This window comes from Symphalangus syndactylus, chromosome 16, assembly GCF_028878055.3.
Source record: "Symphalangus syndactylus isolate Jambi chromosome 16, NHGRI_mSymSyn1-v2.1_pri, whole genome shotgun sequence".
In the NCBI taxonomy this organism is placed as follows: Eukaryota; Metazoa; Chordata; class Mammalia; order Primates; family Hylobatidae; genus Symphalangus; species Symphalangus syndactylus.
Genome location: NC_072438.2, coordinates 29,298,915 through 29,312,944, shown reverse-complemented (window position 1 = coordinate 29,312,944; position 14,030 = coordinate 29,298,915). Strand labels below are relative to the sequence as shown.

The following is a 14,030-nucleotide window of genomic DNA, read 5'->3' as shown; positions in this document are numbered from 1 at the left end:
AAGATGATGAATTATCATGACCCCATTTACAACGGACTAAATTAAAACTCAGAATAATCTTGGTGACATCTCCTGTGATCACGTGTGAAATGCCTCATCAGGGTGCCTCACCAAGCAGAATGGAGAATCTCAGGTAGGACAAGTGCATTTTAAAAGGCTTCCAGACAGGTGAGGCCCATCTCAGTCTCCATGCTCCTTATTTACCTATGCCTCTAGCGTTGGCTTTAGTAGTAGAAAAAAGAAGTGGACTTCCATCGGGAGTGTAAGATATGCAAATATTACAGCAGGTATTTTTACACATATTATCGCATTCAATTCTCTCAACCCCTCTGCCAGGCTGCTGTCATTGATTTCAATTTACGGAATGGAGATTAACACAAACCCAGTGAGAAAGGTGAATGGCAATTTGAAGTTTGCTATGGTTCACTTGAACGTTTCTGATCTCTCTGCAATAAACAACTCTCAGACTACACTGATCTGTGCTCACAACGTGTTATTCCAACTCTTTTATGCCCCACTTTAAGCTTTCAGATGTTATTTTCTAGGCTTTTACAACTAGGCTGCATTGACTGGCCCTTTTCATCTGTGCTTTCTTCACGCTTTTAAGAGAGACTCCCCCCTCAACCCCCATTGGCCACCACCTAATGCTTGTTTCCCCAAGAGTTTGAGTGTTTTGCTGCTTTCTTTTCTGGACAGCTGAGTAGGATGTGAAATAGGAGGTTCTAAAACAACCTTTGGAATTTCCATGGCTCTTTTACACCCTACTTTAACTCAGCAGAAATTTTATTTTATTTTTCTGTTTTGCTTTCTTGTCTTCGTTATTTCCTGACGCTCCTTCTTCTTAACTTTGTGAACCCCAGGAGGTCTGGGAATATTGCTCTACAGCAAGATAAGCTACTCTCAAGAAAGGTCAATCTGCCAACAGAAGCCTAAAAAACTAAGTATTAAAAAAATATGCTTTGCTGTGGCAAGTACAGATAACAATCTGTTCTCTACATCCTCCTCAACCTCTATCCTGCTTTATAAATAAAAGTATTCTCAGTTGCAGACATTTTCAAACTTCCTGGGTATATCTATCTAATCAGGATACAGGCAAAAAATAGTCCAGAGTAGGGATTTATTATGCTTTGTAATAACAGGAGGAAATAGCAAAGTGCTCTCTGCACTCTTTATTTTGTCTTGGGATGATTACTTTTTAGGTGCTTAAAATATTTCTTGTAAGGCAAGATTGGTAAACTGTCTCAATCCACTAAGTTAATTTCTAAGGAAAAAGACTAATATCTTTCATTATTATCATTGTTTGCAAAACATTAATGACTTATATTTCTATTGTATCCAGTAGCATCTTTACTGAGTAAATAGATTAATCAACAGTTTCATTTCAAGATCTTGTGTCTGTAGGTCGAACTGAAGGAGTTACCACTAAATGGTAAGATTAGTGCATTTTTTTTTCAAATGAATGTAACCTGGGGAAGCAAATATTGAATTAACCTTTTCTAATTACAGCATTCATTAATAAAACTTTACTACACTAATTCCATTATCTAATCGCTGTTGAAAATAAGATCTATATATTGTAACACATAGGTTTTGTTTTCATTTTTGTTTTTTGTTTTTTTTTTTTTAAAAAAAACTCTCCCCTGTTTTTTCAATCTTCACAATAACGTAGATATAACTGGACAGGTTGAATGATGTCTACATAGGCAGAAACAGAGGATCACTGAGGAAAAACTTGCTTGGAGTATTTGAGTATTTTACTGTATCTGAAATAAATATCTCTTCACTGGTATCCTTTCTCACAATAATACAATATTTCTTTTATTCTTCTATTTTGTACTGCCACCTCTGTTCTAATATGCATTGGCATTTAGTATAGTGGGGTTAGGGGAACAAAAATTCTAAGGTAGGAAAAGGAACTAAGGTCTAAAGATCCAGTGGATACTAGGCAAGGTTAGATATTTCACATGTGCTAGTTAATCCTCATGAAAAATTCTAGTGTGTCCTCTCCAAGAGAGAAGAAATTGAGAACTCTAAAAGCTCCACATTTAACAGGTTTTGGCAGAGTTGCATTCTTTCCATTGGAAGGAGAATAATTAATTTTTTATCAGGCTGTCAAGGATGTTTAGTCTTTCTGGTAACAGTTCACAGCACTAAGACACATTGGACTGTCACATTTCTATGAACTGTAGCAACTTCAAAGATCATTTAATAATTCATCAGGGAAAGTTTCTAGTATTGTAGTGGAAAGCGATATGAGACTGGCTATAGATTTGGCACAGGTAGAAATTACAATTATTCAGTGTGGTTAAATTTATCATTGTAAACTGAAAGAACCAAAAGAATTCCAATTAGATATCTTGTCAGCTTTATTATTTGTATCATTGTATTCCTTTTGAATAATGTAAATGTGTTTATATGTTTTCCAAAAATAATCACGCCCTTATAAGAAAGTTTTTAGCATTTAAAATAAAGAAGTAAGAAGGTATTTATTTTGTTTTGTATATTAACTAATGTTTTTACATGCAGCAATTTATTCACATATATCTACGTCTATCTCCATTTTTCTCTGTTATGTACAGACACATACAATAAAAACTGTAGCTCATGTTTGCATGATTTTTGTTTGTTTCTGGTTCTTTAAATCTTCAAGAATGTAATTGGATAACAAACTATCTGAATATGCCGTGAGTGACCATAAGTGACCCTCTAAAGCATTTTAAAGTATGATAATACAACTGAATATGGAAGGGGAAAGAGGAGGTACTCTCTGAAATTAGGCATGGCACTGGCACTGTGTCATGCTGGCTTTGGCAGATTCAGAAGATTGAGAACTGTGTTTTTTTTGAAATTTTAAAATTTATGTATATGTTATGCTCACACAAAATTTCTTTCTTCGAGATTCATAATCAGTAAACACAGGAAGTAGCTGTCCTGGAATCTTCTATTCCCCAAAAGTAACCTACCATAGAGGTAGCAATATACAGCTTTATTTTTCCTTTGGAATTTATGAGTACAAGTCTTGGATTGTATCTATGGGTAGGGAGGTTAAATGGACCAGAATCAGGGACAGATGATGCTATCAGCCTTTAAGGAATTGTATGACATGAGGAGGAACTATAATAGAAAGCTGGTTTTAGCAGCAGCTGAAATGACCCATTGCAAGAGGAGAGAGACTAGAGACAGATAAAGTACTAAAGAGAAATTTTCAATGAGGCTATGGAATGGAATTTAGCATATTCTCAGGCACTCTGATCTAATTTGTTGTGACCACGGGGACTTAGGTAAAAAGACCTCCCTCCTTCCAGTGCTCATTATTAATTTAGTTTACCCTCTTTGACTGATCAAGTTTTCAAGCACAGAATTGCTTCTAATGTTAATAGTCACAGTAATCTGACCAGCAGTTAATCCCTTTCTCCCATTGGCTATTAGAGGAGGAAGAGTTTATGGGCATTCTCCAGCCATGTCTGTGATTGGTCCTGACCTTGAAGACCTGGCAATGAGATCCATGGAGAAATTTGAAAGACTGTTTTGTAAGCAGCCTTCTCTTCCTTGCAGAATTTTCTCATAGCAGACAGATTAAGGGGGATATATGCACTAAAACAGCACGAATTTAAATCAGTGAAGATGGGTGGCTGCCATCATGCCATTATGCTGTAGCTGGACCTTACCTGACATGTGGTCAGCTTGCCTTTATTGGAATAAATCTAACCAAATAGATTTGCCTACAATTTACAGATTTACAGATTGTTAGTAGTGGAAGGGACTTCTGAAGTCAACTAGCTCAGCTCCCAGATTTAACATGTGAGCAGAGGGTTCTATAGGATATACTACCCATGTATCCAGTCTCTCTGGAATCCAATTGTCCCAAAGTTAATCTCATTTAGGGCTTTATCCTTCTATGCCCCACTGCCCTTTTTCAAATCCAGGCTCTCTCTACTGTCTGAACAAGTCACTTCCCTATGACTCAGTCTCATCATTGGTAACATAGAAGTAGTGTATTAGCCCATTTTGGATTGTTATAAAGGAATTGCTGGGGCTGGGTAATTTATTTTAAAAAATAAAAACGTTTAGTTGGGTCACAGTTCTGCAGGCTATATAGGAGACATGGTACCAGCATGTGCTTGGCTTCTAGTGAGGCCTAAGGAAGCTTTTATTTAAAGCAAAGGGGGAGCAGGCATGTCATATGATGAGAGAGGGAGCAAGAGAAATGTCGGGCTCTTTTAAACAACCAGATGTCACAGTAAGTAACAGAGTGAGAATTCACTCATTACTATGGGGGAGGTTATTGAGCGATTCATGAGGGATCCACCCCATGACCAAAACCCCTCCCACCAGGCCCCACCTTCACCATGGGGGATCACATTTCAACATGAGATTTGGAGGGGACAAGCATCCAAATTGTATCAGGTAGTTATGGTATATAGGTCATTTGACTTTTGTGAGAATTAAAATGAGCTACTACGTATCTGGCAAGTAGCAAACATCATATAATTGTGGCTATCTTGTGTGCTTGTGATTAGCATCTATTATTGGAAGAAAGAATGTACTGCATGGTATTTCTAGAGACCATTGGTTCTCAACGAGGAGTGCTTTTGCCCCCGGGGGACATTTGGCCTGGTCTCCATTTTTGATAGTCCCAACTCCAGACTAGGGGATTGCTTCTAGCATCTAGTAGGTGGAGGCCAGAGATTCTTCTAAGCATCTTATCATGAGTATGCCATTCCCCAGAGTGAAGAATTACCCAGTCCCAAATATCAGTAGTGTGGCGATTGAGAAACCTTGCTCTGTATGGAAAAAATAATTTGAATCTTAAGTATGAATTTAAATTTTTACAGAATGCTTAAATGATAATTTATAAGTGAGAGAGGGTTTCCTCATTTCAACCACATACATATAAGCTATCCCTCCATGGTAAGGCATATATGTAAGATTTATGCATTCACATCACCTTCCCCATTCTGCCCAAGTAGTTGGCTCTTGTAATCTAAGCAATTTTAAACCATCCATTTTTTTTTGTATATGAGAGGGTATACATTATTAGCACTTTACATAATGAGTATTCAGTTGGATTATGTAGATAGTTTGCTTCTTTTTTTATAGGCTTCAGAGTGAATAGAACAAGAAATCTTATGATCAGCAGTCATTATAGATGTATTTGCAGATACATTTTATATGCAACAGTGATGTGTTATTACAACTTTTGAGACAGAAGACTTTGTGGCCAACTTCCCCAACCATTTACATTGTTTTCAGTAGTGCATTGGAAGTGTTCTTCCCATCTCAGTGGTCCTCTTTTTTTTTTGAGATTTTATTGATGCAAAGAGACAGTTGTGACCTTCATATAATCTGCAAGGATTTTTCTTTTTATTTAACAAAAGAAATCACAAAATTAAATATACTACAAGTTGAATATCCATAATCTGAAAACTCAAGATCCAAAATGCTGCAAAATATAAACAGTTTTGAATAGGTGAAGACCTGCCATTGTTTATTGCCGGTGTTTTTAAACAGATAACAGATATTCTGGTGACACTGCTGTGCTGCTTGGTTACCCTGAACACATTATATTTTCACTGCATTAACAATATGCCATATATTTTACTGTTAATTACTTATGTGTGAATAAATGTAAGAAAATGAGTGCTTATTAATAGGATATAAATTCAGAGTCAGGAATGATAATGATGCCAAACAACCGCGGATTGTCCACATGGGTGGTTGAGATTGGGATGCCTTTGCTTTCTGATGGTTCAGTGTACACAAACTTTGTTTCAGGCACAAAATTATTAAAATATTTTATAAAATCACCTTCAGGTTATACGTATAAGTTATATATGAAACATAAACGAATTTTAGGTTTAGGTTTGGAACTCATCCCCAAGCTATAAAATAGCTTCTATCTGCAAATACACATGCAAATATTCCAAAATCCAAAAAAAATCTGAAATCTAAAACACTTGTAGTCTCAAGCGTTTCAGATAACAGATATTCAGCCTTATGTACCTGAGATTGTTTAGAAATCATAGGCTTCCCCAAAAGCAGTTCTGTGCATGTGCTTAAGTTTATAGGGTAATATGGTCCTTTTAAAATGCTGAATAAGCAAAAGACTACAGGGACTGTTGCCCAAAGAGGAGAAATAATGCTTCCAGCTACACAGTTGTTACATTTCATTATGAGCAATATTATCACATAAGAGCCTCTTTTAATGAAAATATTAGCACAAAACTCTGCCAAAGGAGCTATTTTTAAAATGTGCATGTGTCATAAATATAGATATAATCTATAAATGTACAGACATAAATATGTATATATTTAGTTTAATTAAATTTAAACATAATTCTGTATCTCAAGATTTTTTTCCTTCTTTTCTTTGTTGTATTAGTCAGCTATGGCTGCATCAATGCTGTGTAACAAACTGTCCCAAAACACAGTGGGCTTGCAATTGTGAGTGCTTATCTTCAGATTCACAGGTCTGTATGTGACTTGGTTCAGCTGATCTAGACTGGGTTCTGCTGGGAGACTCAGTTGAACAGCAGATTTTGGCATTTCTACTCCACATTTATTTGTCCTAGTGCCCAGTCTCGGGGCATGGTTTGATCACAGTGGATCACCGCAGCACAAGAGCCAAGCCAAACCCAGCAATATGAATGTGATAAGGAAATATATTTTTCCGTGGTAGAAAGGAAGAGAAATTAGAGTAGATATTTGCAAAATAACATTTCCTATTATCACACCTTCTCTTTATTTCAGATAAGAATAAATTTTCTCTTTCTTCTGGAGTTTTTAGTTCTGCCCCTTGCCACCTCCAGAATGGAGACCAGTTACCAGAAACGCCAACCCAGATCTGCAGAGCCCCATTCAGCTTGATGTTCTATGGTACACATCTATGTTTTCCCACATTATAATGATATGTTAATGTATGCATGGATATGGTTAACTTGTTAGAGACAATAACTTAATTATAGACTCAGACATTCCACAACATAAACAACTTATCATGGAAGGAAGACATAAGAATGGCTCAAACATTCAGATTTAATATGAGTATCATTATGAAATAATATGCCAATTAGGAAATGCAAATACCTTTTAAGAAAAACAAACATTTTAGAATATGTTATGTCTTCTCCTAGAAAGCATACATTAGTGACTCAGAGAGGAAAAAGAATACACAATCTTCGGGTTCGTGGCAAGTTAGTTTCTGTTTCTCTCTCTTCAAATTACATCTATCTGTTTTGGTCTCTTGCTATCTCTGATTTATTTTCTCTGCTTTATATGAACTAGGGCTCAAACCCCCTGTGAAGAGTCGACTTTTTGCTTTTCCTTAGTTTAGACTACCCATTCAATATAAATCTTGTAATCCTAATAGAAAATCTGTGGTAGGCAGAATTCTAAGAATGGCCCCCAATAACCCCTCACCCTTGCAAAATAAGTGTGGGTAGAACCTACGAATATGGTGAAATGTCATTGCTGTGATTATAGGTCCCCAATGATTGACCTTCAAACAGCAAAATTATGTGAGTGGGTCTAATCTAATCTTGTGATTAAATCTAGTCCTGTGATTACTTTGCTATCCAAAAAGAGATCCTGATCAAAACCCCAACAGAGGGTTCTTAGGTCTCACATAAGAAAGAATTCAAGGCAAGTCCATAGAGTAAAGTGAAAGCAAGTGTTGGTGGGAGTGTACATTAGTTCAACCATTGTGGAAGACAGTGTGGCAATTCCTCAAGGATCTAGAACTAGAAATACCATTTGACCCAGCAATCCCATTACTGGGTACATACCTTAAAGATTATAAGTCATTCTACCATAAAGACACATGCACACGTATGTTTATTGCAGCACTATTCACAATAGCAAAGACTTGGAACCAACCCAAATGTCCATCAATGATACACTGAATAAAGAAAATGGGCACATGTACACCATGGAATACTATGCAGCCATAAAAAAAGGATGAGTTCATGTCCTTTGCAGGGATATGGATGAAGCTGGAAGCCATCATTCTCAGCAAACTAACACAGGAACAGAAAACCAAACACTACGTGTTCTCCCTCATAAGTGGGAGTTGAACAATGAGAACACATGGACACGGGGAGGGGAACATCACACACCGGGGCCTGTCGTGGGGTTGGGGGCTAGTGGAGGGATAGCATTAGGACAAATACCTAATGTAGGTGACAGGTTGATGAGTGCAGCAAACCACCATGGCATGTGTATAGCCATGTAATAAAACTACACGTTCTGCACATGTAACCCAGAACTTAAAGTGTAATAATAATAAAAAAAGAAAGCAAAGGAATAAAAGAATGGCTACTCCATGGGCAGAGCAGCCCCAAGGGCTGCTGATTGCCCTTTTTTATGGTTCTTGATTACACGTTATCCAAGGGGTGGGTTATTAATGAGTTTTCTAGGAAAGGGGTGGTTAATTCCCAGAACTGAGTGTTCCTCTCCTTTTTAGACCATATAGGGTAACTTCCTGACATTGTCATGACATTTGTAAACTGTCATGGGAGTGTCTTTTAACATGCTAATGCATTATAATTAGCATGTAATGAGCAGTGAGGATGACCAGAGGTCACTCTCCTTGCCATCTTGCTTTTTGTGGGTTTTGATCTATATCTTGTGCTGACCTCCTATTTCATCCTGTGACTTAAAATGCCTAACCTCCTGGGAATGCAGCCCAGCAGATCTCAGCCTTATTTTACCCAGCCCCTATTCAAGATGGAGTCACTCTAGTTCAAACGCCTCCGACAACTTGAAAGTATAAAGCTTTCCCCAACCAGTGGCAGAAGAACAGGCCAGAAAGATTTGAAGCATGTTTATTATGAAAGTAAAGGAATAAAAGAATGGCTACTCCATGGGCAGAACAGCCCCAACGGCTGCTGGTTGCCCGTTTTTATGGTTCTTGATTACACATTAAACAGGAGGTGAATTATTCATGAGTTTTCCAGGGAAGGGGTGGGCAGTTCCCAGAACTAAGGGTTTTGCAAAGGACTTGATGTACTTGAAGGTTTGAAGATGGAGGATCTGTGTGAGAAGGAATGCAGGGCAGGCTCTGGTTGAAGAGAGCAGCACCCAGTTTGACAGCTAGCAATGCAACTGTGACCTCAGACCTACAATGGCAAGGAATTGGCTTCTGCCAACAACCAGAATGAGCATGAAAGTGGATTAGTCCTTGGAACTTCCAGATAAGAGCCCAGCCAGCTATACTTGGATTTCAGCCTGTGAGATTCTCAGCAGAGAACCCAGTCAAGTGTGTCCAGACGTCCAACCTACAGAACTGTGAGATAATAAATACTTATTTTAAACTACTCAATTTTTGGTAATTTGTTATGTGGAGTATAAAGTTAATACAGTGTCTTAAATTTGTTATGTATGTGTTTACGTGTGTTTGTGTGTGTGTGAGAGAGAGAATTTCTCATAGGCTGACTCTAGGTCATGGTACTCTATTTTTCAATGCTACGTCAACCTGAAATAATCGAAAGGATCAGAATCCAGTTTTGAAGGGTTTATTCAAGCAAAAAGCTGGGAAAGACCATCCGGAAAATATGGACTCCAGAGAAGTGGGATCAGTACTCAGATGTTACAAGTTAAGTAAGGTCTTGCTTATATAGGCAGAAAGCAAATCAATTTAATAGTAGTATAACATTTTTTGTACAAAGCTAGTTTAGGAGTCACAACAATTTAATAAATTATGGTTCCTTTTCTTATCCATAAAGGTTATTTTTATTTCCTTTCCAATTTAAGAGTATATTTAAGATTCCGTATGAGACAATGCGATAGTCATGAAGTATGTGTGAGAGAAGAAAGATGGAAGGCAATCTGTAATGAAAATCAACACTTAAAAGGAAAGAGGTCTTCTTCCCTGGCACTCTTTAGTCATTTGCAACATTTTACAAAACAATGTAGGTAAGGAAAAGGCTAATCTATAATCAGAGAAACAAAGGTTTCCCCTGCTGACTTTACAACTGTCTGCTTATGAGATTTAGTTCACATTGCCTTTAAGCTCAAAATATTTTAAAGTTCCAGCAGCTTAAATTTTGAATTACTTATTTTCACAGCTGACACATTAGCTACAACAAAGCAAACAACATAAACAGTACTAGGTCTCTGTTTTTGAATTGGCTTTGAAGTTTACTTACATCATTTAATACCTCTATTGTAGAGCAGATTTAGGTTTTATGGGATCCAGAGATTACACAGTTTTAGGACTCTCTTATGAAAAACAAATACATGCTTAAATATAAAACTAAGTGTAAAAATGAATAGTTAGGATTAGGAATTATCAATTTTGAAATTACAATTTTTAGAAAACTGACAAATGATGTACATATGAAAAAATTAAAAGAGTAACATTCTAAAATAAAATAACTGCCTTATAGATCTGTGTGATAGTTTTCCTGGTTCTTGCTTGCATAATGTTGAATAGTTTTGCACTACTTTTAGTAGAGAAGATAGAAAAATAATTCAGGCTTATAACAGAGTTGATAAACATTTATTTTTTATTGTAAATAGGAAAGTTTTATTTTACTTCATAATTCTTTATTTGTAATATTATATACATTTTAGGATTGTTGTCAAATTTGGGAATGTCTATTGATTTCCTTTAGTAATGTAAGTTGTAATATTTCATGATATTTTAAGCTTTGTTGTACATTAATTTTAAGTCATCATTGAATTGACAGTATTCATTAAGCAGTTTACTTCTGATAGTCTCATTTTGGTGGTTTATTGCATTTTATGTTATTTTAATAAATGTTAGTAATTTGTTTCATTTCAACATGAAATTAATTTTTTATGTAAATATTTGATTCATTATTTATTCCTCTTCATTACTTAGATTCACTATTCTGAATCCAAGAGTGTCTTCATTACTTCTTGTAAAAATTTCTCTCTTGTACTAATGATTGTTTCTTCTGGTGTGTTCCATATATTTATATATATATTTATATATATATTTTATATGTATTTGATGCTATTACAACTTTATTCTTCATGCAACGTAATTTGTAAGTTGACAATTTCACTTTTTATTTTAATCACTTTTGTTTTACATTGTATTATTACTTTAATCTAAATTCTACCACACTTCTTTAATAACTTGTTTTATAAATATCAATAAAGGTATTTCATAACATCCTAATCAAGAGCTTTATATTCTTTGCTATTTTATTGAAATGTTTTACAACATGTTTATAAATTGTAATTAAGATGATATATTTGAGCTTTCTCAAGCTTTTGAATAAATATTTTGCAAGCTCGTTTTTACTTATTTTTTCAAGTCTTTAAAAATATATTTTTGAAGGCTTAAAATATTTTTGACTCTAAGTTTCTAGGCTTAACTGACTTTGAAATGAGCAGTCCATCCACTATTCCTATTCTTCCAGAGTTGGGGACTTCCAGTGATACTCAGTTCACTTTTGGGTCGCCTTTGAATTATGACGCTAGATGAGTTGGCACATTGGGTGGTAGACACATTTGTGGAAGCCATTCCTACCCTAGGACACTCATCCATAACCTGATTGTGCATAAAAAGCTATGAACCCATAAATAAACCTACACATTCTCTTACTTAGCTGCATTCTAAAAATGCCGACAGTTGCCCTCAAGTCTAAAAGATATGAAAGAAAGTATGCCATAGAAAACTTGTAGCAGAAAAGGAGCAGTGTTAACTAATTATAGTTAAACTATCTTACTTTCTAAATATTAGAAAATTAGGCGGGGCTTGGTGGCTCATGCCTGTAATCCTAGCATTTTTGGAGGCTGAGGTTGGAGAATTGCTTGAGCCCAGAAGTTCAAGAGCAGCCTGAGCAACATAAGGAGACTCCATCTCTACAAAAAAGTTTTAAAAGTAGCTGAGCATGGTGGCAGGTGCCTGTGTTCCTAGCTACTCAGGAGGCTTATACAGGAAGATCACTTAAGCCCAGGAAGTCAAAGCTACAGTGAGCCGTGATTATGCCACTGCATAATCACGTGTGGGTGACAGAGTGAGACCTGGTCTTAAAAAGAAAAGAAAAGAAATAAATAGGAAACTTATATGACTATATGACTTGAACATTTTGCTAGAATTTATTGGGTAGGATGCTGGACTGTGCAGTGGAGGGGCCTGAAGCCTAAGCTTCATTAGCTCCACTATAAATCTGACTCTGGAGGTGGCACAGCATTCCTTAAAGGTTACCTTTGACATTCTTTTATACAATGAACTCTCCACTCACTCCCAGAGCCTGACTGACTGGCTCAAGTTTAAGACTAGAATAAACGTTCCCTCAGGGAAAGGAAAAGGGTAAGAGTAGGTTTATCAGCATAGGAACGTCAATAAATTGGGATAAGGCTGAAGCACTACTAATCAAAGAACAAGTTGGGAATTTTATCAGACTGCAGTACTAACTCAGATTGATATTGATAGCCAAGTGGATGAAAAATGTCTTAGGATCTCTGTAATTTTTTCATCCTTTTTTTTTTTTTTTTTTTGAGATGGAGTCTCACTCTGTTGCTCAGGCTGGAGTGCAATGGCACAGTCTCGGCCAGCTGCAACCTCTGACTCCTGGGTTCAAGCGATTCTCCCACCTCAGCCTCTCAAGTAGCTGGGATTACAGGCATGCGCCACCACTCTCAGCCAATTTTTGTATTTTTAGTAGAGATGACGTTTCACCATGTTGGACAGGCTGGTCTCAAACCCCTGACCTCAGGTGATCCACCCACCTCAGCCTCCCAAAGTGCTGGGATTATAGGCGTGAGCCACCATGCCTGGCCTCATCTCTTGTTTTATGGTCATGAGTGATGCTTTAAAACACTCTAAATAATAGATCACGTGGCCTTAAAAGAAGGACTGAAGAAACCTCTGAACACCTACAGCAGGGCCTCCAAACATTGGCCACTGAGCATTCCTATTCTGTGAGGTGATAATATGTATTCTTTATAAGTTAGATCCGTAGTCAAAAACGTTTGGTAAATAATGGATCAAACAAGATTCAACTAGTTTTTTTTTTTTTCTACAGGAGTTACCTTGATCCTTTCATAAGCTACTAGAATTTGTACATGTTTAAGAGTAAGACAAAGTGCAGTGAATCATCATTATTTAGGGTAGTTATATTTTATAAAGTCGTCTTGAACACTGAATTGGTGAATCCAGAGCCATTGCTTTTAGGGGAAATGCAAGGTAAGGTTAAATTCTCATGAGCCTCTCTCTTGTACATATTCTCCTGATTTGAGCCTTCATGCTGAAGTACCCATGCTCACAATTTTAGCTGTGGCTCACTGTTAGAAAACTGTTGCTGAAATGTTATCTATGTACATGTAAGGCTGTCTATTTTTGTTATTAAAGGTTGTCAGGTGACAGTGTGACCATACACTATAAATTGTAGAACTTCTTCTCTTAAATATTTGGCAATATGACTGTTTTGTAAAAGCAAAAAACGGACTCCTCCCAAGATAACACGTGCTCTAGGATTTGTCCTGAAATATATTTGGTGAGGCCACATGGTTTAGTAGAAAGAAACATTGAGATTTTCAAATCTGAAGGCCTAATTAAGTTTAAGACCCAGTATTAACATTGGTTATAATAATGCATGACTACATACAAGCTAATAAAACTTTGTTCACTCCTATTTGAGCTTGTGTAAATAAGCACAAAATAATTCTTTTTTTTTGTCTGTTTGTTTGTTTGTTTGTTTTTGAGATGGAGTCTAGCTCTGTTGCCCAAGCTGGAGTGCAATGGCACAATCTCAGCTCACTGCAACTGCCACCTCCTGGTTCAAGCGATTCTCCTACTTCAGCCTCCCGAGTAGCTGGGATTATAGGCGTCTGCCACCATGCCCAGCTAATTTGTGTATTTTTAGTAGAAACAGGGTTTCACTGTGTTGGCCAGGCTGGTCTCATACTCCTGACCTGGGGATCCACCTGCCTCGGCCTCCCAAAGTGCTGAGATTACAAACGTGAGCCACCATGCCCAGCCTCACAAAAGAATTCTTACACAGCATATAAAGTGGTATCTGACACTGAGTTTGAAGCGGAAGGGGAGCTCAGTA

At 36.8% G+C, this 14,030-nt stretch overlaps 1 protein-coding gene and 1 long non-coding RNA gene across 6 annotated transcripts in view; one reads left to right on the top strand and one right to left on the bottom strand.

The window, feature by feature from the left end:
- KCNIP4 (potassium voltage-gated channel interacting protein 4) overlaps positions 1 to 14,030 on the top strand; it is a 1,214,216-nt gene that overhangs the window by 407,497 nt on the left and 792,689 nt on the right. The gene's annotated exons all lie outside the window — the stretch shown is intronic.
- The window catches only part of LOC134732726 (uncharacterized), an 800,561-nt gene that overhangs the window by 329,300 nt on the left and 457,231 nt on the right, over positions 1 to 14,030 (bottom strand). The gene's annotated exons all lie outside the window — the stretch shown is intronic.